At 40.3% G+C, this 23,210-nt stretch overlaps 1 protein-coding gene across 2 annotated transcripts in view; it reads right to left on the bottom strand.

Moving 5' to 3' along the window:
* Nucleotides 1-22,477, bottom strand: part of IPCEF1 (interaction protein for cytohesin exchange factors 1) — a 78,748-nt gene extending 56,271 nt beyond the window's left edge. For both annotated transcript variants that reach the window (XM_083857709.1, XM_083857710.1), the window contains exon 1: nucleotides 22,407-22,477. The gene's annotated coding sequence lies outside the window, so the exon portion shown is untranslated. The remainder of the gene's footprint in view (nucleotides 1-22,406) is intronic.
* Nucleotides 22,478-23,210: the final 733 nt, after the last annotated feature.

The following is a 23,210-nucleotide window of genomic DNA, read 5'->3' as shown; positions in this document are numbered from 1 at the left end:
CTCTTTACTTATTTCACGTATCACATTAGTCTTTTTAGACAGAGCATCCACTCTGTTAAATTTCATCCTTCTTCAAAGTGATAGGTATTGCTAAAAATAAGGCAGGCCATCACATACTTTGAAATTATTTTTTCCTTTTTGACTCACTGGAATATTACAGACCAGTTCCCTCAAAGCAGGATGGAGGGATACTGCTGCTTAGGGATTCTGCATTTTCTCAGATCTCTTTCCCCGCCACAGCAAAATTCCAGGGCCCAGAGTCAGGTAAAGGAGATATACAGAGATCTCCATGCTTTACTATTCATGACACTGAAATTACAGTGCCACCTGTAGGACAGCCATAAAAAAATTAATTCGGGCCTTGCTGGTGCCACAAACCCCAGTTATAATTACAGGCCCTTCTAGTAGTCTTGGCAGAAGTGTAGGAACATAAAAAATGGATGACTCATGTTGGTCTACAGGGAGTTATTTGAAAGCTTTGTTCACATAGAGCAACATGCATCAGCACATCCAGAAGAGGATATTTTGCTACAAAGATGAATCTTTTGTAGAAGGAAGATGTGCCAGCACAATGCATTCATAGCCCATCCACTTCAGAGCTTGTGCCAGCGTGGGCAGGAGAGATCTGCCACATCCTCAACCACTTCCAGTCAAGAGAGGCATCACCCTTGAACGTAGGGAAAGTTTCCATTGTGGCTGCACACTTTTTGTTTGTTTTTAATTTATCCACTCTCAATTTGGTATTTAACTATGAACCATTTTAACCTAGTGCATCACATTTCATTGAATACAATGAAAATTGTATTCCAATATTTGCATTGCATTCCCATGTTACTTTGCACCAGCATTGAAAAGCACTCATATATCCTTCAAAATATATTAATAAATTTATTTTATATTGGTTTCTCTTTTCTTTTTCCCCTCTTTACCAAGAGAGTAATTTTCCACCTTTCTAACCCACAGTTAAGGCAAATGTCTGTAAAGTCTTCTCTCCGATGTATCATTTCAAGATATAAGGTAAGACAAGAGTAAGTAGATGCATCTTTGCAGCTAAATTTCCATTAATAACATTTGAAGTGGAAAGTACTCAACTGATTTACTTAAAAGCTCTCTTGCTGCAAATGAACTTAAAAAGAGGAGGTGTACAAATGTTCAAGGGCAGTGAAAAAAATGGTCAAGAATTGCCAGGGGGAAAAAAAAAACCTTGTAGGACGATAGATTTTAATACAAACATGGATTTTAATACAAACAATGCTTTGTAGTGTGGCTTGACTGATAAGGGATTCAACATAAATAGCTTAGATTATGATTTATATAGGGAAAACACATCTCTTTCTCAGTCATGTAAAACAAAAAGGGAAGGAACAAACAATGAAATGTGATAAAATGAAGAGAAGGAAGAGGATTCAAGCACAGTGTTTGGAACTTTGGTACAGAATTGAAACTATTACTCTGTGAAACAGGGCCAATAGTGATTCAATATGCATAGAGAGCAGTAAATTAAGTAGTTCCCAGGAATACTAGGTCAAAATATTCACGGGAAATTTCATAGCATAAAAACATTATTCTCCTGGTTTTAATAGCTTCTTATGGCCGCAGCAGTGGCAAAGAGTCAGAAACTGTCACTAAATTTTGAGGGAGATTCACAATCAGGAATAAAAATTGCAATAGGGTCAGTGATGCAGACAGTTAAAAGAAATTATTTATATAGTTGTGGAAATACAGGCTGTAGAAATCACTAGGTTTCCACACAGGTAGTTATGGAAGGCTAGAGCAGAAAAAGGATTTGTGAAGGGACTTCCTGCCAACATGGCTACAAGGACACAGGAAAATTTGCTGGGAGGAACCAAAAATATTTAGGAATTTTCAATTCCTGTTTCCCTGACAAGCTGCCTGTGAGGAAATAAAGGATTGCTGTAAGCAGAAAAATCAGAAACATATGTACCAGGGCACATATGAACATGAGGGCAGCTCACAGAGATGAGTGACATGTGGTGAAAGCAGGCAGGTAAAGCTAGTTTTCCATTGTACTCCTACAGCATATTTCATTGGAGCTGAGAATTCACAGTAGAAAACATATCTGCCTGGTTAAAAATTTAAGGCATAGCATCTTTATTTTTCCCTTGAGCTGAACAGCAGTTATCACAGAAAAGGGGAGGGGAAAAGTCCCCCAATCTGCAGCTTATTTGCAAAAAAATCGCATTAGACACTGTATTTTTTTATTCAAAATGCTCTGTGAGTGTTTGTTTCTTACCAGACAGGAAAGCAAGGTATGGTCTGAACTTTCCTTTGCCTACTCAGACAACTAAGTAACCAATGAGTATACCAAAAGGTATGGGAAATCTGCTGAAACATATCACCAACCAACAAACCTCTTGGTTGGATGACTCCTGTCACAGGCTGTAGAGACCACAAGTGGGAGGAGATGAGACTCTGCCAACCAATATGATTCATATTTACCAAATGCACCTGTTACAGGCAAACCAGGTGTTATCAGCACTTAACATTAATGATTGCAAGCTACTGACTTGCACAACCATAACGTTTTCCTTCTAAGCAGTAAAGATGTTCCAGCTTCCTCTATGAGCTTTCTTTTCTATTTTAACTTGTTTCAGTTAATGAAGTGAATTTGAAACAGAGCATTAATCTGTCTTTGAATGCTCCAGTGTTGAGAAAATGGTGGGGGTTTATACACATCGCCTCACTTTTGTATTTCTCTCTATCCTAGATCATGTCACCCTTGTGGAGCATAACTGGCAAAGTCTAAGGGAGGAAATCAGCTCCATATTTGCCTTTTCTACTTGGCAAAATCACAGTGTGCAATTCTGAAAATAAAGTGTTCATGGACAACATGAAACTGAGCAGGGAATCAGTACCCAGAAGCTCCAGGCCTGATTCTGGCACTGACTTACCACTTGACTTTGAACTCACTTCTTCCACAGCTTTACCTCCATATTTTTAAAGGACGTACACAATAATTACCTTATTGTAATTATAAAATTTTAATTTTAATATTAATTTTATATTAATTAATTTAATATTAATTTTATTAAAATTTTATAACTAATTCCTCTAAAGTGTTTGGAGCTCCCCAGATAAATTGCTTCACAAGCAGGAAGCATATGAGCTACTTTTGTAAGGACAGCATTATCAGAAAAGAAAAACACCTTCAAGTGGCCAGAAAATTGCTTAAACACCTTGAAAACAAACAGTTGCAAAGTTAAGCATTAGATACTGGTTTTATTGCAGCACTATACTAAACAAGGACTTTAGCATCTGTACAGAATCCTAAATCCCACTCTTTGCTTCAAAGCCGTTTCTTGCACAACCTTATGCCACTGCTTTCCTTTTATCTTTGATAAAAAGCCCTCAGCAGCTCTAGTCACATTAGCACTACTGCTGCTTGTTGTGGCTGTATATGTTTAAAATGCCTGCCAGAGAGCCTGCAACAGCTTCCCATTGTAAACGTTGACATGGACACTTTTGTCACTAACCCAGTGACAGAAACTGGGTGTTCCAGATGCACTGGGAATGTGGTGGGCTTGCAGGATGGCCAGCAGCCTATAGAGAGGGAAGCACAGCCAGGAGATTGAGGGACATGATTATACCCCTCTGCTTGGTTTGAGCCACATCTAAATGCTGTATCCATTTTGGGGCACACACACCACCATAGGAGAGATGGAGACAAAGTGAAACAAACTCAGCAGGGGACACTGAGATGGTTGGAGCTGGATGACTGGTTCAGTGTGAAGTTGAGGGACTATGGCACTTCCAGCTTGGAGTAGAGACAGCTTCAGGGGCCCTCCAACAGCAGCCCTCCACCACCTATGAGGTGATCAACAAGACTATGGATGGGCTCTTACCAGTGGTACACAGCAAAAGGCTGAGCACAAGAAGTAGAAGTTGAAACAGGAGACCTACAGGCAGAATAAAAAGAAAATCCCCTGCCCTATGAAGACAGTGGGACCAATCACCCAGAGAAGTTGTGCAGGATCTGTTCTTGGAAGTTTTCAAGCCTTGATGGGATAAAGCCCTGAGGAAGTTGGTTTGAGCTCATGGATGAGCCTGCTTAGAGCTGGAGGTTGGACTGAGGCTGCCTGCCTGGGTGGTGCAAGGAGCCTGTCATTCTTTGTTAGTTCCAAACCTTTGTCTGACCAGCATATCACCCAAAAACCTGCAGAGAAAATATTAAAATGTCTTCCCAGAAGAAGAAAAACACATATATTTTCAAAAAGCAGGATAAATATGAACATAAACATGAATTTAGGACAATCTGTGACTCGTACATATGTGTAAAAGTCTCTGTTAAAATCCAGCCATAAAATACCACTGTTAGAAATATGATAAAGAACTAGTGCAATTTCAAAAAACATGTTCCTTTAGAAGTTACCTTTTCTCACCATTTCATCCTTCTCCTTAATTCATATAATTCAGCTCTTCTGCCAAGTCACCCAAAGTTTTTAAAGCATATCTTTTAAAGCATATCTCAAAGTGCTTGAAAATCTTCTAAAAACACCTCATATTATTTTCACATATCTTAAATCAATTTTTTCAAGTAGTTCTAGGGTTGTGCTCTAAGATTACTAAGGCTAGCCCATCTACTTTCTTGTAAAAGAACCCAAAATAAGGATGTCCCATTCTGGTTGCAAGATAATTAGATAAAAACCCAATACAGCCATTGACTTATGTTATGAAAGTCAACAATTCATCAGCAATTAATCAATAAAATTAAATTACTTTATATGTAAGTCATTGGGAGTGCATGGAATTCAATGATACTATAGGGTCACATGAGTTACACCTAAATTCAAATACTGCCATGATATACCCATCTGAAATTCAGTCTCTTCAAAAATTCACGGCATGCAAAAGGTCAAATTTTGAGACATTTGTAAGAAAAGCCTGTCATCCTGTGTTTTGGTGTTTAGAGGGGTTTTTTTTTTTGCTGTTTGCATGTCTATTTATCAAATAATGGCTTTTCAAATTATACTACCATTAGGTGTATGCACATCATCTAAATTCATTTGGGTTAACTGAATTTGCCCAAACAAATTCTCTCCCTCATTTTCCCTGCAGGCATTCCCTCTGGCCTGAGCTCTCACACCTATGAGGGACAAAGGAGGTCACACAGCAGCGCCAACACCTTCTCTAGGAAAAGCAACAACATCAGCTGCATGTTTGCCATTTCTCATCAGTATTTTCTGCTGAGGTTGCAAAGCATTCACAGTTTCTGCTTCCTCTTTCTCTCTCTTCCTCCCCCACATCATTTGTGCCAGGCCCAGCAACAAACTTCGCAGATGAGGACAGTGAAGGCTGCTCTCCAGTCATCTTTTCTGCCCAGCTATCATTTTTGCCCTTACTCAACTCCCCCAGGTTATTTGCATTTTTCATGCTCAGCAGTCATAATAATAAGGCAAGAGAAGGGAATAAAAGCATTTTGCAATACATCTCAGTAAACGTTTGAGTCACTGTGGTCTAGTGGTTAAAATCTCCCTCTATTTTGAATAGGCTTAAAGAAATGCATTTGGGACTTGCTTTTCCTTTTTTACCAAGTCTTTTTTTTTTTTTTCCTAAGTTCACATGTTCCTTAACAGGGAATTTCACCTTAAAAACTCAAGCTTAGACAACTCCAAATAGCATAAGTAAAACAGCTCAGTGTTAAGCCCATAGTATACGTGAGGAATGCGAAAATGTTAGGACTAGATCGCACCCTGATTAAATAAAACCATAAAAACCTGAGAACTTGTGACACATCTACCAACACTTCTACATTGCTAATGACAGCAATTCTGTGCAAAGGTGCTGAAGCCTCCCATGCAGGCTGAGGATATCCCACCTCGTTCTCCTTTGTAGTAAGAGTGATTGCTCAACTGGCTCTCAGAAAGGCCTCTTCTTAATCCTTGATTAAGAAGACAATATTATCTATGATATTGTCAACTCTAATTTTCAAACTCATCACCACAAGCAACAATTTATTTTCCTTTTATACCAGAACTGACCAGTGTTTGGCACCCCTGAAAGCACCTTGGCTAAATAGGGAGCTCTTAGAGGAACTCAGTGGAAAAAAAGAGAGTTATTGACCTTTGGAAGAAGGGGTAGGCAACTCAGGAAGAATACAAGGATGTTGTTAGGTCATGTACAGAGAAAGGAGGAAGTTCAGCTACAACTCAATCTGGCCACCACTGTGAAAGATAATAAAAAGAATAAAAAGGGGTTTTAGAAAAACACGAACAACAAAAGGAGGGTCAAGGAAAATATCCATCCTTTATTGTACACAGGGGGGAACATTGTCACCAAAGATAATGAAAAGCCTGAGGTTCTTAATGCCTCTTTACCTCAGCCTTTAACAGAAAGACCAGTTATCTTCAGGGCAACCAGGCCCCCAAGCTGGTAGACAGACACAGGGAGCGGAGACAAAAGCCTGCAATCCAGGAGGAAGTAGTTAATGACCAGTTGAGCCACTTAACACAAGTCTACAGGGCTAGAGAGGATTCACCCAAGGATTCTGGCCGGTGGAAGGACTTGCCCAGCCACTCTCTGACATTCATCCTCAGTCCTGTTTAATCAGGGAGGTCCCAGATGACTGGATGTCAGCAAAAGTGATGCTCATCTACAAGAAGGGTTTGAAGTAGGATCCAGGGAACTACAGCTTGTCAGCCTGACCTTGGTGCAAAGGCAGGTCACGGGGCAGATAAGTTTGAGTGAAAAAACATAGCAAGTACAAGACAACCAGGGGATCAGGCCCAAGCAGAATAGGTTTAGAAAAAGCAGGTCCTGCTTGAATAACCTGATCTCCTTTTATGACTGAGTGACCCAACTCCTGGATGAGAGAAAGGCTCTGGATATAGCCCACCTGGACATAAGCCTTTGATACACTCTCCCACAGAATTCTCCTGGAGGAACTGCCAGCCCATGACTTGGACAAGTGCACTCTTCCCTGGGCTGACAGCTGGAAAGCTGGGCCAGAGAATGGTGGTGAATGGAGTTCACCCAGCTCTAGGCCAGTCATGGGTCATGTAACTCTGGGCTCAGTGCTGGGCCTGTCCTGTCTAATATCTTTATTAATAATCTGGATGAGGGGATCAAGTGCACCTTCAGTCAGTTTGCAGGGAACACTCAGGCAGGAGTGTTCATCTGCTGGAGAGCAGGAAGGCTCTCCTGAGGGATCTAAACAGGCTGGACCAGCGGTATGAGGTTCAACAAGGCCAAGTTCTAAGTTGTGCACTTGGGTCACAGCAGCCCCATGCAGGGCTACGGGCTGGGGAACAGTAACTGGAAAGTAGCCCAGGAGAAAAATACTTGAGGGTGCTGGTCAACAGCAGCTGAACATGAGCCAGCTGTGCCCAGGTGGCCAAGAAGGCCAATGGCATCCTGGCCTGTGTCTGTCAGCAATAATGGGGCCAACAGGAACAGGGCAGTGATTGTCCTCTTGTACTTAGTTCTGGGCCACTCACTTCAGGAAGGACATTGAGGGGCTGCAGTGGGTCCAGAGGAGGGCAAGGAAGCTGGCAAAGGGTCTTAAGCACATATCTTGTGAAGGGCAGCTAAGAGAGCTGGGCATGTATAGCCTGGAGAAAGGGAGGCTAAGGGTAGACCTCTGCAACTCCCTGAAGGGAGGGTGTAGCTGGGTGAGGATTGGTCTTTTCTCCCAGGAAACCAGCAACAGAACAAGAGGAAAATCCTCAAGCTGCACTAGGGATGTTCAGGTTGGACATCAGAAAGAATTCCTTCACTGAAAAGATGGGAATGGGCTGCCCAGGGAGGTGGTGGAGTCGCTACCCCTGGAGATGTTCAAGAAATGACTGGACATGGCACTTAGTGCTGTGGTTGAGTTGACAAGGTGTTGAAGGTAAGATTCAACAATCTTGGAGGCTTTTTCCAACCTTAATGATTTTATTTGGTAATGAAACAGATAAAGAGCCCTTCCACTGTCCTCCACCCCTGCGGCCAACATGACTCAGTGACATTACCACACATGTCCTTTGACACTTCAAGGGCTCAGAACTCCTCAACCCCACTGCTACTCCTACATGTTTGTTCCACCACTACAAACAACTACTGAAACACAAAAAAACTTGTTATGTGAGGTTTGGGGCTTAACAGCACTGCAACCATCTCTTCACACTCATGTATTAAAAGTTCCAACAGTTCCCATTTTAGGGGAACAAAGGTTACAGAAAGAGTGAAAAATAATAAGTGAGAAGGCAAGAGAGAAGATGTGATTAGAAAAGCCAGTGGTACAGATTCCCACTTTGCTACACATGTTACTTCCAAGAACCTGCACCAGTTCTGGGCTGCAAAGTTGAAAAGACCTTTGAAACTTAGGAGAGCACCACATCTTGAGGAGCTCTCCATAGATTCCCAGGCAGTCTGCTTACCAGGACACCCATCCACCTGGTCTTACAATTTCAACTCTCTAAGAAGCTCTCCACATTTTCTCCAGTGTCACCACTTAAAAGAAGATCCCTTGCTGTATTACAGCCTCCTGCAACACCTGTAACTTCCCTGGTGCTTCTCAGAGTCAGAAACCACTGAATGCCCTTTGAGTGTTCTCACTTGTCTTGGTCCTTGTCACAGCACATCTCCACCCACCATGTGCCACCTCTCTGCTACCACAGACCTTTGCCCTAAATATCCACATCAACATTGTTTGTAGGGCTGACACAGTAAGTGCAGGTCGTTTCCCAGAGCTGGAAACTACAGCAGGACCCTGCAAGTGGGGTCACAGGTGGTGCAGAAGGCTGAGAGGCCCCATGCAAGCCTTCACAGCACCAGCAGCAACCCCAGAATTAAAGCAAGCTCTCTTTGGGACTGCAAGACAATGCAATATTCTTAGAGAATAAGGTACATGTGCCAATTTCATGCTCAGCTCTTTCTAGAGAGCTCGACCCAAGACTGCAACATAACAAGAAGTATGGATAATCTGGGTGTCCCAAGGGGATGCAGAGAGGAAGTATTTGTATCTTCAATAACAAGCTGAAGAAATTTGATCTCATGGATTATTACTTTTCTTATTTACTTAATAATTTGCCAGATTTTGAGAGGAAATAAGACTGGCACTTTTATTTAGTGTTCAAACTGTGTCAGAATAAAGGTAAAGTGGAAATCAACAGAGCACAGGAAAAGAGTCAAGAACAGAGACAATGTCAAGTAAAATCTCCATGAGGAATTCTACCATTCCACAGTCTAGGCACATCCTGAAGGAAGATTTGCAGAATTTCACAGTATGAAGAGCTTCATTTCTCAACAGCTTGTCCTTCCATAAACTTTTCTCTTTGCATTTTTAACCCATTTATACATTCAGCAATATGAAATCTACACTAACTCCCACAATTTAATTTTGCAGTGTGTGAAAAAGTACTTTTTTTCCTTTAAATTTACTGCCAGCTTTGTTGGGAATTTTTGTCTGAGTTTTTTTGAGGCATTGGTTGTGGCTTGCTGTTTGTATTGTTTTAATAAATGGTGCATACTAGTTTTCCTGTGAAAAAAATGGGTATTCAGTGCCACTTTGTAACCACCTCTGTGGCCATCATAACTGACAGACCTCTCATATTACCTCTCAATCCTCTTTTTCAAGCTGAGGAGCCCCAGTGCATTGAAACTCTACTTCCCCTTTTCCATACCTTGTTTCCAGCCTTCGCTTCCCATAGTTTAATCAGCTGTTAGCCCACAAAAGAGCTGCAGCTGCTTAGCTGTCACAAGCCTTTGGCTACAGCCCTGCCAAAAGGTGTCTGGAAATCCAAGTCTGCTGCAGTGATACACACATAGGCAAGCAGTGCAGTAGGTTACCAATAATGAATCTATAGGGTAAAACATACAGTGCCAAGGATGTGCCATGGACACATAAATGAGTATCAGTAGTCCAGTCTCATGGACTGATCAGCAGGGAGTACATTTGGTTAGTTTTATTCAAAGGATGCTCGTTTTGTATAATGCAAGATCTGCCTGCCATGTGAACTACAGCAAGGTAAGTGGGGATAATCTGGAGATTCGCTTCAGAAGTGCACTCCTTATCTGAATTAACACACCTGCACCAAAATATCCCCTATCAACTGGATGCACCTTCAATTCAGGTTGACTCATAAAGCCTAAGAATTCTGGATTTATGAAGGGCATCATCTTCGCCCCAAAAAACCCCAAAATCAGTATGTCTCCCTTGATACATATGAACCCACCTGTTTATTAATGCCTCTTCTTATTCTTCTAGTACAAAATCAGCTAATAAATTACATGCCACAGTGTCTATTTTAGCATTTCCTTTTCCCGGTTGCTCTAGAATTCTCCATGAACACTAATGGCTGCTCATGATCTACAAGTTTTCTTAACTTATTTGTTTGAAAATTCATTCCTGTAGTCATTCATTTTGGGATAGCTCCTTAGATTTCTTCCGCCAAAAAAAAAAGCTTTTCTCTACAAACATCTAGTAAAAGCTCACACAATACTGGTTGTTAGTCTTATCATCTTTTCCTACTTCTGCAACTCAGTATCAAAATCTTTCTCTGGTTTCTGTTTCTAATGATCTGAAAGGATTTTGCTGTGGGTTCCTCCCCAGTGCATTCTTTATGACTTTAGTGATCAAACCAAAAAGACAAAATATTTACCAGAACTTACGATCTTTTCCATTTTTATTCTATTGGATATGACTCCCAATTTTTGAAAAAAAAAAAAAAAAAAAAAAAAAAAAAAAAAAAAAAAAAAACCAAAAAAAAACCAACCCCTCTTATTTTTAACAGACTGATGTAATTTGCTGTCTGCACATACCATCTTTGTCATGTTATTATTGGTATTTTTTTAGTCTTCCTTGATGTATACATATTTACTCTTAGTTTCTACTAATAGCACAATTAAAGAGACTTGATGCCATTTCAAACAGCTTGTCAATTTAGCTGTTTCTCTTATTTTTCTCTCAACACACAATCATTTAGGTCCACTTTTTAAAGTTACTTTACTTGATTTCTTAACTACCAGATTGATGCTGAATTTGAAGTCACTGTGGTTCCTACATTTCTTTAACTTAATAAAGATAAGATATATAATACTTTCTTTGGCATGCTTAACTTCTGCCACATGGAATATAAATTTTATCCAGGATGTTGCTTTTTGTTGGTTATTTTTTTTTTATAAGCACTTCCTACTAAACAACCTTGATAACAGAAAAGTTTTTGTCCATCATCAAAAAATAATCCCTACATATTAAGTACTGATGTTAGTTTTCTCAGAAGTCCTGAGTTGGAGGGTTAACAGCAATAATAAAAGTAACAATAACAGTTTCACCCTAAAGCCAAGGCAGGGAGGCTGCAGGAGGCAGCAGGACACTGCTGCCCCACACTCTGGGGCTGGTTCCACCTGGCAGGAGAGGACAAGGGTCAGGCTCTGCTGGGAAGCAACTCCATGCTCCAGACATATGCAGAACATGTGCTCATCTCTCCTGCTAGGAAAGCCTACTTGTTTAATAAATACTAGGTTGTATGCACACATTAAGCATACATTCATACAGCAGTGAATTTACAAAAGCCTTTCTTTCCCACCCCTTAGGCTGTCTGCCAGAAACACTCAGCTGTAGGTTTCTCTACAGACTAACCCCACATTAAAAATCTGAACCAATATGACCCAGCCTTCTTAGGCCATGGAGTGTTTAACCACCTGTTGAAGCACAGCAGATTTCTATCAGCAGCACTTTTCCTGGTCCAGCCACTGCATTAAGGTTGGATGAAGCACTGGTTTAAAGAGCAGAATGTGACAGCTGGTGGAGTGCCCTGCTCCAGCAGAGCTAAGCAGGGATGTAGGTTTGCCTGCAAGACACAGGATTCAGTGGGATGCTCCTTGGGACTTCTTGTCCTCTGAGGGGAGATAAGGAGAGTCTAAAAAGACACCTAGTTTCTGTGCATGACTCCAGAAACTCCATCTAACCAAAGCATGGTAGAAGTTGGTAATGTGGAACTGCATTCATTTGTGTAAAATGTCAGAAACTGTAGGTATACAAGGTATTAAAGAAATCACTAGTCATAACCAATTTTCAATCCCAAAAGCAGTAGTCAAATTATATATTAAAGTGTCTTTTTCCAATCCTGCCTTATTACATATTTCTCTTTTTTTTTTTTGAGAAACTCAAAAGGAACATTACACATAGCTAAAATATTTTAGGAACAAGGTATGAAGATATTTTAGAAGAAACGCCACATATAGATCTGGCTGTACTAAAGTGTGTAAGAGACAACAGGTCCATTTCAATGATTATGCCCATCAGAGGCTCCCCCTCCCACAGATGTCTGCTCAACCTTCTGCTGCAGAAGGTGACAGCAGCATGGGCATCTTGTCCCCAAGGACACAGTGCTCTGTACATACACAATGGAGCAGGCAGTGGAAACACAACACAAACCCTAAGCCTCTCTTACACAACTTTTCCGTTCCACAGCTCAAACCATTTCCTTCCCCCTTCTCTAGTAAGGAAAACTGTGCATTCTAATCCACAAGAACTCAACAAATAAGATTTAGGCATTGACCATTTCTGTTACCACCACCACCAAAACACCAAAAAAAACCCTAAACCAAACAAAAAAACCCAAAACCAACAAAAAAAAAAAAAAACAAAAAAAAAAAAAAAAAAAAAAAAAAACCAACCAACCAAAAAAAAAAAAAAAAAAAAAAAAAAAAAAAAAAAAAAAAAAAAGTGGAATCACTCCTAACAGTTTAAAGTGGGGACTAAAGATCTTGAAAGAAAATTTAAACTCATCCTGGACAGAAAAATATCCAATTGTAATTTTTTCTTAGGTTAATTTGGAGACTTAATTTTTTAAGTTCTTCACTAGATACTAAATGAACTAAATACAGTTCAGCTGAATCCTCTGCAGGCACAGAAACCCCATCAAGCACAGTCATTTCAAAGACTGAATAATGGGTGGTGGCCACTGCCATGCACTATTGCATTATCCACACCAACAGAACAGTTAGGAGAACGACAGCAGGGAAGATAGTTCAGCTGCAGAAGAGCATTGGTTTACAGTTCAAGGCCTTTCCATTCCCCCATTTCCTTTGTGGTGCTGAGCAATCCTGGTTTACCTCTGTCTCAGTTCCTTAAATCATCCAAGGAAAGCAATGGCTGTTGTCTCCTGCAGATGGAAGCGTTGTGAAGGGCAGATGTAAATCCACAAAACATTAGAGAACTTTGCTCCCAAGACGTGGGGATTGCAGTCCCCAGTCAGCATCCAAAACAAGTACCTGTTATTAAATGCTGGCTGAGATCTATCCACCTCATTACAGCAGCAATTAGCCTTTCAACACAGGAAATAAAAATATGCAAAGACTCAAAATTGCTGACTAAACTCTCTGATTTTAAGTTAATGAAGCTGATGGCAATGCCACAGCTACAATGACACAGAAGTCAGCTCAGAAGAAGAGCAGGAGAGACTCTCCCACAGAAACAACTCTGATCCAGGGGCTATCAGTGCTCCAGTCCTCACATAACAGCATTAATGCCAATGCATTCTTGACAGTCATTTTCCTTAGGGTTATGTGCAACATCTTCTTATGATGTCTGACAGCAGACTCTGAGGAAAAAACTGAACCCTTTAAATCTACTCATCATTCTCCTATAGAAAGCCTCCAGCTTCCAGGCACTTAGAGAGGAACCTCCTTCCCTTTTTTTTCTTTTTTTTTTTACAGAGAAGCCAGATGATGGAGCTGAACCTGTGTGTTCAATTCTAGTTTCATAACATTCAATCTCAAGAAAAGTCTTCCTTTTACCCCACCATTTAAAAATTTCAGACATTGCTGGATAGTCATGAAATTTTCTCAACTTACATAATTCTTTCCCTTCTGTTCCTCTTCCCTTACATCCTCCAAGCTGATGAAGCAGAGGACATGAGCAGAGCTCCAAGAAGACTGCACTAGGAAGAGCAGTGATCCCTGCTACCTTCTCACCAGTTGTGCTACAGACCTCCCAGACACGAGCAGGAGATGAAGTGAGCATCAGACTTTCTCTACCACATGGGGATGTTCCACATCAGAGTCAATTACACTTCTGCTCAGTGAGTCTCTTCAGAGAAGAAGGAAGAGACAACTCCAAACAAAGGGTGACTTTGCTTTCTTTCTTCAGACCTACTGACATCCCCTTTTCTTACTCTTCAGTTCCAAGAATTGTGTTTTACCTGCCAAGCTTACTTCAGTTCCAGGAACATCTGGGGCTGAGAAGCGACCGATCATTCAGAGCAGATACTTTTCCCAAGCCTCCATCAACCCAGCTGCAGCAGAATCCAAGTTGCAAGTGTGACAACCGAGTGGGAAGAGAAGCTCTGGGAGTTTGCTCTGGCACAGGCTAAGGCTGGGAGGACTGGAAGAGGACTGACGTAACGAGACCTATATAAGGCTTTGTGAAAACTAGCAGTTGTCTCAGTGGTTTTACAAGTATCAGTTGTATTTACTCTAGCTCAAGTGTTGCTGTCTGCAATAGAAATTCAGCTTTCCTATGGCTGCTTCTCAATTCAACATTCATGAAACAGCCAACACCCTTGGTCAGGATCAAGGGCTCATCATGGTAGATACTAGGTAGATAAAGAAGATGACATCACCCCATTCCAAAGACTTGGCAGAGATAAAAAGGGAATAAGATGATGACAAAGTGCCTGGAAAGGGAAAAAACAAATCCAATCCTGTTCCCTCTTGGCCTCTATCAAAATAATGATTATGTGTAAAGCCCTGATTGTATGCATATACGTAAATAAAAATCAAGACTCATACTGAGCACCGGGAAGTTGTTTAGCTAAAGTCTGCAAGCTCCTGCCTGTAATAATCTTCCTGCCTTCTGACTGGAGTCAAGAAAAGGCTTTAGCATTTTTCCTCTTCTCTAACCTAATACTATTTGTAAATGTGTTTTTCCCCTCTCCTATCTTTCCAGTTGGTTTTATTTATGTAGACATGCCAGTGTGGTAAATTTCAGACCTATAATTTGTGGCTTCCTGATTCAGGGATGGTTCTGAAGTAGTTCCTATGTGGCTGTTCCTCCAGCTGGGTGTTTACACACATATACACTGTGCATAGCTTTTACTTACGTGCATGAGCAAGGGTTCTGCATGCTTCACATAACTTTTCAGAGTCTACATGTGTTTCTGATCATGACAACACATAGAAAATATGTGCCTACAAAACACATTTTAAATGTATTTATACAACACAGTATGTGCTTACCCTTGAGGTGCTTTCTATATATAGAAAAGCCAAAGATTAGGCTTCCTGTTCTCATTCTTTCCGTTTACGTTCCCTTCTTGCTATTCATTGTATCCAGGTTTCCATTACAACTCAGCTACACATTATTTTTCACTGGCATAAAATCAATCAAACCTGAATTCCAATACCACACATGCACATGATAATGCATGAGACTATCGCCTAAGGAGATATCTGGACTTTCACATTTCAGCCAATTCAACAACAGTGATGGTGTGGGAACAAGCATCAGCTCAATGTCTGCTGAGAGACCACACCTCATAAGCCTTCAAAGTATCAAAACATATAGTTACAAGATACTATCAGCGCTCATTGTCACCATATTGAACATTTATGTGCTTTAAATCTCTTTTCTTAAACAGAAAAAAAAAAAAAAAGTAAATCTATTAAATTCAGTCTTGTTTTTAATGGTTTGAAATAGTGCTTTAGCTCCACAGTCCTTTTTTTATTTGGTTGTTTTAGCTTGCAGATGAGGCCCAACAAGCCCTTCTGAGTTTCCTTCCAGATATCAAACTTGAAGGCATTTATAAGAATTTTCACGCCTGAATCTTGTAATAAGCTACACGCAGTATAAAAAGTCAGTCACCCTATTGGCCCCAAATAGGAAACACAAAGAGCCATGGCTCGTTCTTGATGGCCCCACACTTCTGAAAATATTCACTCTTCTAAGATTTTAGAGTATGAGAATTAAATATTACTTTCTCCACCATGACCTTCCTTTTCCTAAGGCCAAGATGCAAGAAGGGAAGGCAGGCAGACTGCAGCAGCCCTGGGATCTGCACTCACAACTTGCCAGTTCCCAATAAACAGCTACAGCCACCTCGAGGATGGCCTTCCCCCAGTGAGGAAATACAAAACACATATGACCACAGCCTGAAGACAGTAACACTGGAAACTAAATGAGTTTAACAAAATGACTGTGTGTGTTCCACAGCCTTTAGAATAATCTTATAAACTCAAGCAGTCCTAAAAGTCAACAGTGCTACGTAAATGTATTCACATGTTGATAACTGCCTGCAGGACCAAAACCTAAGTTAAGCAGATTCTACAAACCTCATTATTGTCTGTATTTACAGAATGCGATCTATCTGACATATGTATGTTCCATTTTTGTCATCATTATCTTGAATGGATTTTTATTTATGGGCATGACTAGACAGACTGCGTTTTGTATGAATATCAGCATTCATCCACAGGAACAATAAAATGTCTTTCTCCCACTGCAAAAGTTTGTCTGGGAGCAGAGACCCACACAGCTGAGGCAAGCAGTTAAATGCCACAAAAAAATCCACATAGGAAACCATGTAGGTAAACAATTGCCAAAGGACTTGTACACCAGGCTGTGATACATAATCTGCTTGTTGCACTGTTATGGACAAGTCAATTTTTACCATTCAGAATATTTTCACAATCTGATTGACATAAGAAGAAAGAGAGGCCTGAGAGGACTAGAAAATCCAACAGGGTTAGTCACCACTGACAAGTCCTCATCAGCCCAACCAGCTGAGTAATTCCTGTGGTGCTCTCCTACAACAGAGTCACACAAATAAAAGCCTAATGGCACCAGCAATCAGACAGCAAGTGCCAGCTGCTCACACAATGATATTTGAAAAAAAGGTTATATAATACAGCAGCAAAACATTGTCCAGAAATTCCAGAAGAGGGCTAGCCTTCTGTATAGATCCGTGGTAAGCCTTACCCTGGCAAGGAGGAGGCATCATTCCTCTTCCTTCTCCACCTGTGAGCAGGATCTGGAGCTGCTGCCACCCTTTCCTGCAGTGGGAGGAGTCCAGTGGAGAGACAGACAATGGGAAAATAAACAGCTCACTCTGGATCTCCCTTATAACCTGTTGGTCCCAAAACACACTCTGGACCTCTCACCTATTAACTTTCTCTTCCTAAAGAGAACACTGAACCTGCTGATAGGATCATTGGGAAGAGTAAAGCACTGCCAAGGACCTGTTTTGGATAGTGAGGAAGCCAAAGGGCACACGATGGCACATTTGAGAGAGAAAGGCTCAAGCATGTCCTAAAAGCACAAGTGTTCCCAACAAGTGTCTCTGTGCTGGTTCTGGGTATTCTAGAGCCAGTCAGGTATCCAAAAGGCAGAGACTGATGGTAAAAATAAATAATAAACCCACAAACTCAAGCCAAAAGCCATTGGGAAAAATGATTTTGTTCCCCAAAACATTTACCATGCTTGAGCCTTGTTTAAAACCTGGAATGGAATTTCAGACCACCGTTTTACCCAAATTTTATCTAAATCCATAATTTTTTGGGGAAAAAAAATACAACAGGAATTTTAAGTAAAATTATTTTCTAATCAAATTGAGGACCACTTTATCTGTTTTGTTCCATTCTGTTAAACCCAGTCTCTTACATAACAAATTAAATTCAGAATAATCCACTTTTTCTGTTCATTCTGATAATGTTTTTTCAGGAGAATAAATTGATATTTATCAGAAAAGGAATAGAAATAAAACATTTTTTTAAAGAAGGTTAAGTGGCACCTGATGGTCTTCAATACTACAAGTTAAGCAAACAAGGAGAAGGGGAAACTCTACCTTGTAAATAAGGCAATTACAAACCTAGTTTCTACACTCTGGAATGAAGGCAAGATCTAAGTGTGAAGGATTGAGAGGAAAATCTGTTGTAAATTCCTTCAAGTGAAAGTCCCTTTTTAAAAGGCAGAGAACACATTTTAGAAAGGTCATGAAGTCACAGCAGTTGTTTGGGTTTTTTTCAAAGCACAACTCTAAATGAAATTTGACTTCTTTTTAAAAAGGCAGAGATAGACACAGCTACACTTGGAGTGTAACCCCTAGACTAGAAGGAGACTAGCAGGGATTAAAAATAGGTCTTCCACTGAGCTTTTTGTAGGTATTTCAAACACCTACTGAGTAGGAATTGCAACCTCAATGATTGTGAAAATTTATTCTTATATATTCTCAGTTTAAAGGGGAAAAAAAAGAAATATACCTCTCATACAGGCATAAAGTGAGAAGTTACACATAAGCTTTTTCACTAAAATTTCACATGAGAATGGTTTTATCCTCTTTCTAGGTAAGGGGGCTGTGTGGACAGGGAAATATGGCAACAGCAGACTCATGTTCCTTGACTATAGGTCATAAGTCTAAGCTCCTTGGAAGGTTTTTAGCAAAGGTAAAAGACTGAATCTGAAAGACAGAGATGACAAGTCATGCCATTCCATCTCAAATACTATGGTTGAGTAGTTTAAACAGGATTCAGTGCATGGGCATATACATTCACCCACAGGCATACACACATGTAAATACTTTTATACTTATATAAAGCTCAGGCAAATTCCTCTGAAACTAGGAAACCAGACTGGAAAATCCACTTACATTACACCTTTGCATTTTAGTCATAAATTAAAAAGACTGTGGGTGTTGTGACTAACTGACAGAGAGTAAATTGAGCCACTACATGGTGTTTACCATGGGGTAAACTGTTGCCTCTCCTGATTTTTAATTGGAGGTTAACTTTGGCACACTCCACTATAAACAAGTCCTGGCACTAAAAACAAAGAGACAAGGAATCATTTCACGGATGTATTCCCGTAGTTCATCAAATATTCATCACTTACATTGCCCAGAAATATTGTCAAAGGTGATAAACACACACATATCAATAACAATAGTCTGATTTTCTGCTCCATTCCTCATCACAGAGGTACCCAATCCTGATTCTTAGGAAAGCAACAGCACAGTGTGCAACCATATCCAAGAACATGAAAGGTCTGGCTCTAACTCTCAGAAGCCTTCTTGAGCACGTACAGCAAAGCAATACCTTGATCTTGGCCCCCATGTCTATTCACCTTACATATAATTGCACACCCATACAAAAGTGACTCTGAAGTAGATTTAGAATGACCTAGCAACACTTCACGCACCTCCTACATAACACCAGAAAGCCTCGTGGCAAACACCCCAGACACTTGTTGCCATTCCTAGTCAGGATGCTGACAGATCACACACACACAAAAAATGTTACTGCAAGAAAGGGTCCTTGCAGAGAAGTGATGGCAAGTTCCAGAACAAAGCTACTACAGCACCACAGGGTATGTAAGTAGTCTCAGACTGACCAGCTGCCACATTTCAGGCAGTACATACTTAAGTATGCCCAGCTTATTTGGAATTGCACTGCAGCTCAAGCAGACAGGAAGAGACACAAATATCTCATTTATAATTTTATGAATACTTTGAAAAATAGAGGTTGTTGTTTTTTAGCTTATCAGGCTGTTACTCTCTTGCATTGTTACTCTGCAAAGTATATTACTCCCCAAAAAATTAAAACACAACACCCTTAATCACAGGTTGTTCCCACTAATAAATTATCTATTTAATATGTTTACATAGGCTCTTTTCCACAGTATGAGTCATGTTGAAATTGCCCTAATTAAAATATCTCCATTTATTTGCATGAATAATCAGTACTTATCTGTAACATGGCACTTTATATCTTCAAAGCACTTCAACTGCATATAAATGGATTATCTGAAAACTTGTCCAAAAACGTATCTTGAAATCTGATGCAGAGACTCAGCTATTGCTTCCTAAAATAACTACTGGCTTTACGTGCACTCTGAATCATAGTGAGGGCAATACTGACAGGTCTGCAGAAGCACATGTGTTACTTATGGAAAGAGTAAATATTCCACAGAAGAGATAAAGGCAGCAGACCAGACAGTGTTCCTTGATGACATGGAAAAGCAGATGGCTCAGTCCTTTGAGTGGTAGTAAAGACAAAGTCTGTCCCACTTCCCACCGTGCTTTTTGCTGAAAAGAGCTGTCACACTCATGTGCAAATGAAGTCCCACATCCTTAAAATTGCTTGCAAGACACTTGCCACCATTCTTTCACTTCCTCCTCCTTGGAGCTTTCTACAGACTTGAATGCCAAAATATTCAGGACATCAGGTGCTGCTTTCTGGAGACTCTGGCCACTGACAACTTGCACTGCATGAGAAATTAATCTTTTGATATCATGTATCTCCCCATAAAGTTCATACCCCTGCGCTACCCACTGGTTGAAAGAAGATGAAGGTGGGTACTTTTTTCCTTCACAGCTTTTTGTAACAAAGAACTTACATTCAGAAATAAGCTACTTCCATAAGCACAGAGCTGCCCTACCTGTCTGCAAGTTATTTCCCTTCTTAAAAATTAGAAATTACATTAGAAATGGCAATATAAAAGAGCAGATTTTGTAGGTCTACTGTCTTGATTTTAAAAGGCCAAACCATATTTTGGAGCTATCAATATGCTTTCCCTTGTCAGAAGCGTAGCACCATTCCTAATACTTTATTTCAATCAAGAGGAAAAGCCTCACAGTTCTTCAAAACAAGAAGTGGTGGGTTTTTTTAACACTCTGCAAGTGCCTCAACTGAAGGAATAACAATGGTAATTTTCAATGATGATTTTACTCTAGATAAGTACTAAAACTGCAAAATTACTGATTCTAAATGTTACTGCTCCCTGTCCCTCTTTCCTGTGTGGTGCCCCTGAACTGCACCCTCTCATGCATTCATTTGATTGCTTCAGGGTCCTTTAAACCTCTAAATTTCACTAGGGTTATGGTGAAGTGTGCATGGTGGCTTTTACCCAGAAGGGCCTGAAAGCACTTGATGAACTCCACCAGGATGAAATCACATACAGCCTACTCACATCTCTGCAAATTCATGACGTTGTAGAGACATCAAGAGATCATTAAGTCCGTCCCTCCAAGCAGGATCTATTATACTCAGGCTACTTCTGACAGAGGCTGCCTAACCCGTTCTTTAAGACAAAAAATAATGGAGGTTCCACAACTCCCTCCAGCATCTCAAACCAGTGCTTAACTCTCCTTGACATCAGGTTTTTCAACCAAATTCGAGCTCTGTGCTGTAATTTAAGCTTATTGTTTCTTGTCCTATAAATTTCTTACATAAATCTTTAATGTTTGTTCTTATGACACCAACGCAGCCATCTTTTCTTAAGACTATGCAACATTTATTATTTTCTCAAAGGCCAATGCTTTCTAAGCAAGAGGGGCTGTTGCCCCCTCGCTGAAATTACCTGCTGTGGTAAGTACTTCAGGTTATTGCAGGCACTGCCAGCCTAAAATGACAGTCACCAAAAGGCATGAAAATGCTCCACTTAATGAGAGGCTCTCTTGAAGAATCTGCTGAGAACCATAGCCCCAGCCCTTTTTTCCTGTTTTGTGTTGGTTAGAAATACAAGTAATTTGCCATCAGTTCCTAGGCAGTTCATTACTCACATTGACAGAGTCACAGAGTTTGGTTTAGACTCACAAGATTTGAATGCCTGCTGGTTGTGTCCCTCTTCAGCTTCGGGAAAAAAAGAAAAACCCAAAGAAAAGCCAGACAAACAAGATCTGAGCAAAGCCTCTCTGCATTGCTTTTTCCATTCTAATGCTCTTTAGACCCTTTCAACTGTACTAATAAGTACAAGAGAGAACAATTAAATCCCCAACCCAGCACACTCAGGAAGTTAAAACTACAAGACAAGGCTTGCTAAAAAAGGGAAAATCTTACCATCTAAATAGGTAAGACAGACTGTAATAAAGGGATAGATCATTAAAAAAGAAGAAAAAAACTTATTCACCAATGTCAACTTAAAGAAAATATTCACACACAAAAAAACCCCAAACTAACAACAACAATAATAATAAAAAAAAAAACCACCACCATCCTAAATGTAGAAAACTAAGGATGTAGCTGCAGGGAGTACATGTGCGCTTTTCTGCAAAACTACTGCTCCCCCCAACCCTGTCACATGTCTGTCCAACTCCTGACCTGGGAGTTTTTTCAGCACTTCATTACCACTGAGCTTCAGTAGGCAAACATGTAAATTGGGTGTTACACCATGAGCAGCACAAGAGATATTGAGTTACTCTTTTTTGGCTGGTGACTGAGGCAGTGAATCTCACGGTTCACCTCCTTATTTCAAGAGGGGAGCAGGACAGAAGTTATCAAGTCTGAAGGACTCCCAGCCCTAGCACATATCCCCTGTCTTCCTCCACGAAGAACTGCTTGAAATATAACTTATAATAAACAAATCATGCCTAAAATGTTCATAAAGCATTATTACTTTAAAATAAAAACACTCTATAACCTAGTTGCAATATATATTGCCTCTCCAATCTCTTAATATAGTTTTAACTTACCACGAATTTAGGGAGATCTCAGGAAAACCATAAAGTTTGCACACATGAAGCAATAGCTTCTCCCCCCACCCCGGAGACTCCCTTCTGTCTTCCTTTTCCTCCCCCACCCAAGCCCTGAATACAGGAAGAGAGATCACCAGCTGCCTGCTGAAGAAAACAACTACCAAATAGTGTGCATCATTCAGATGGCTTGGATGATTCAGCTTTTCCATGTGAACTTTAAGTGGCATAAATGGTGCTTTGTGCATTTCTGAATCAAGCATGTATTTAATAGTCTAACTACATAACACAATTTCTACTTGAAGAACAACTTTCCATCTTAAACACAGCAGCATCTGTTACCTTACGTTGGCTCCAGTTCTCAAACCAATCAATAATTACATCTACCTGTGCTTAAGGATTGCAGCATCTTCCACCTTTAAAAATACATTTCATATTGTTCTCAAAAGTTGAACTGAGTGGGACAGTGAAAAGAGGATCTAGTGACAAGCTTATAATTTTGAAAGCCACTTGATGTGATGTGCATTGGTTTTAGAGTGGGAGGGCTGGGAAGGAACAGAAAACCCAGATGTAGCAAGCAGTCTGCTCTCTCAAAAGACAACAGCACAATAATACAGCAGCAGCTTGATCATAAGCATCCCATAGTTACCTTCAGCTCATTGTCAAGAAACTTGTAGGAGAATAATATTAAAAGTTTCCAGACGGTAGGCTGAGATATGAAATCCCACACAAATGCAAAACACATACACATTTACTATGTGAATTTTTAGCACTGCTCAGATGAAGAATTAGTGCCTGGTTTTA

Source organism: Zosterops lateralis (assembly GCF_965231275.1).
Source record: "Zosterops lateralis genome assembly, chromosome: 3".
In the NCBI taxonomy this organism is placed as follows: domain Eukaryota; kingdom Metazoa; phylum Chordata; class Aves; order Passeriformes; family Zosteropidae; genus Zosterops; species Zosterops lateralis.
Note: the sequence above shows the minus strand (reverse complement) of the source record. Positions and strands in the feature narration are given on the sequence as shown.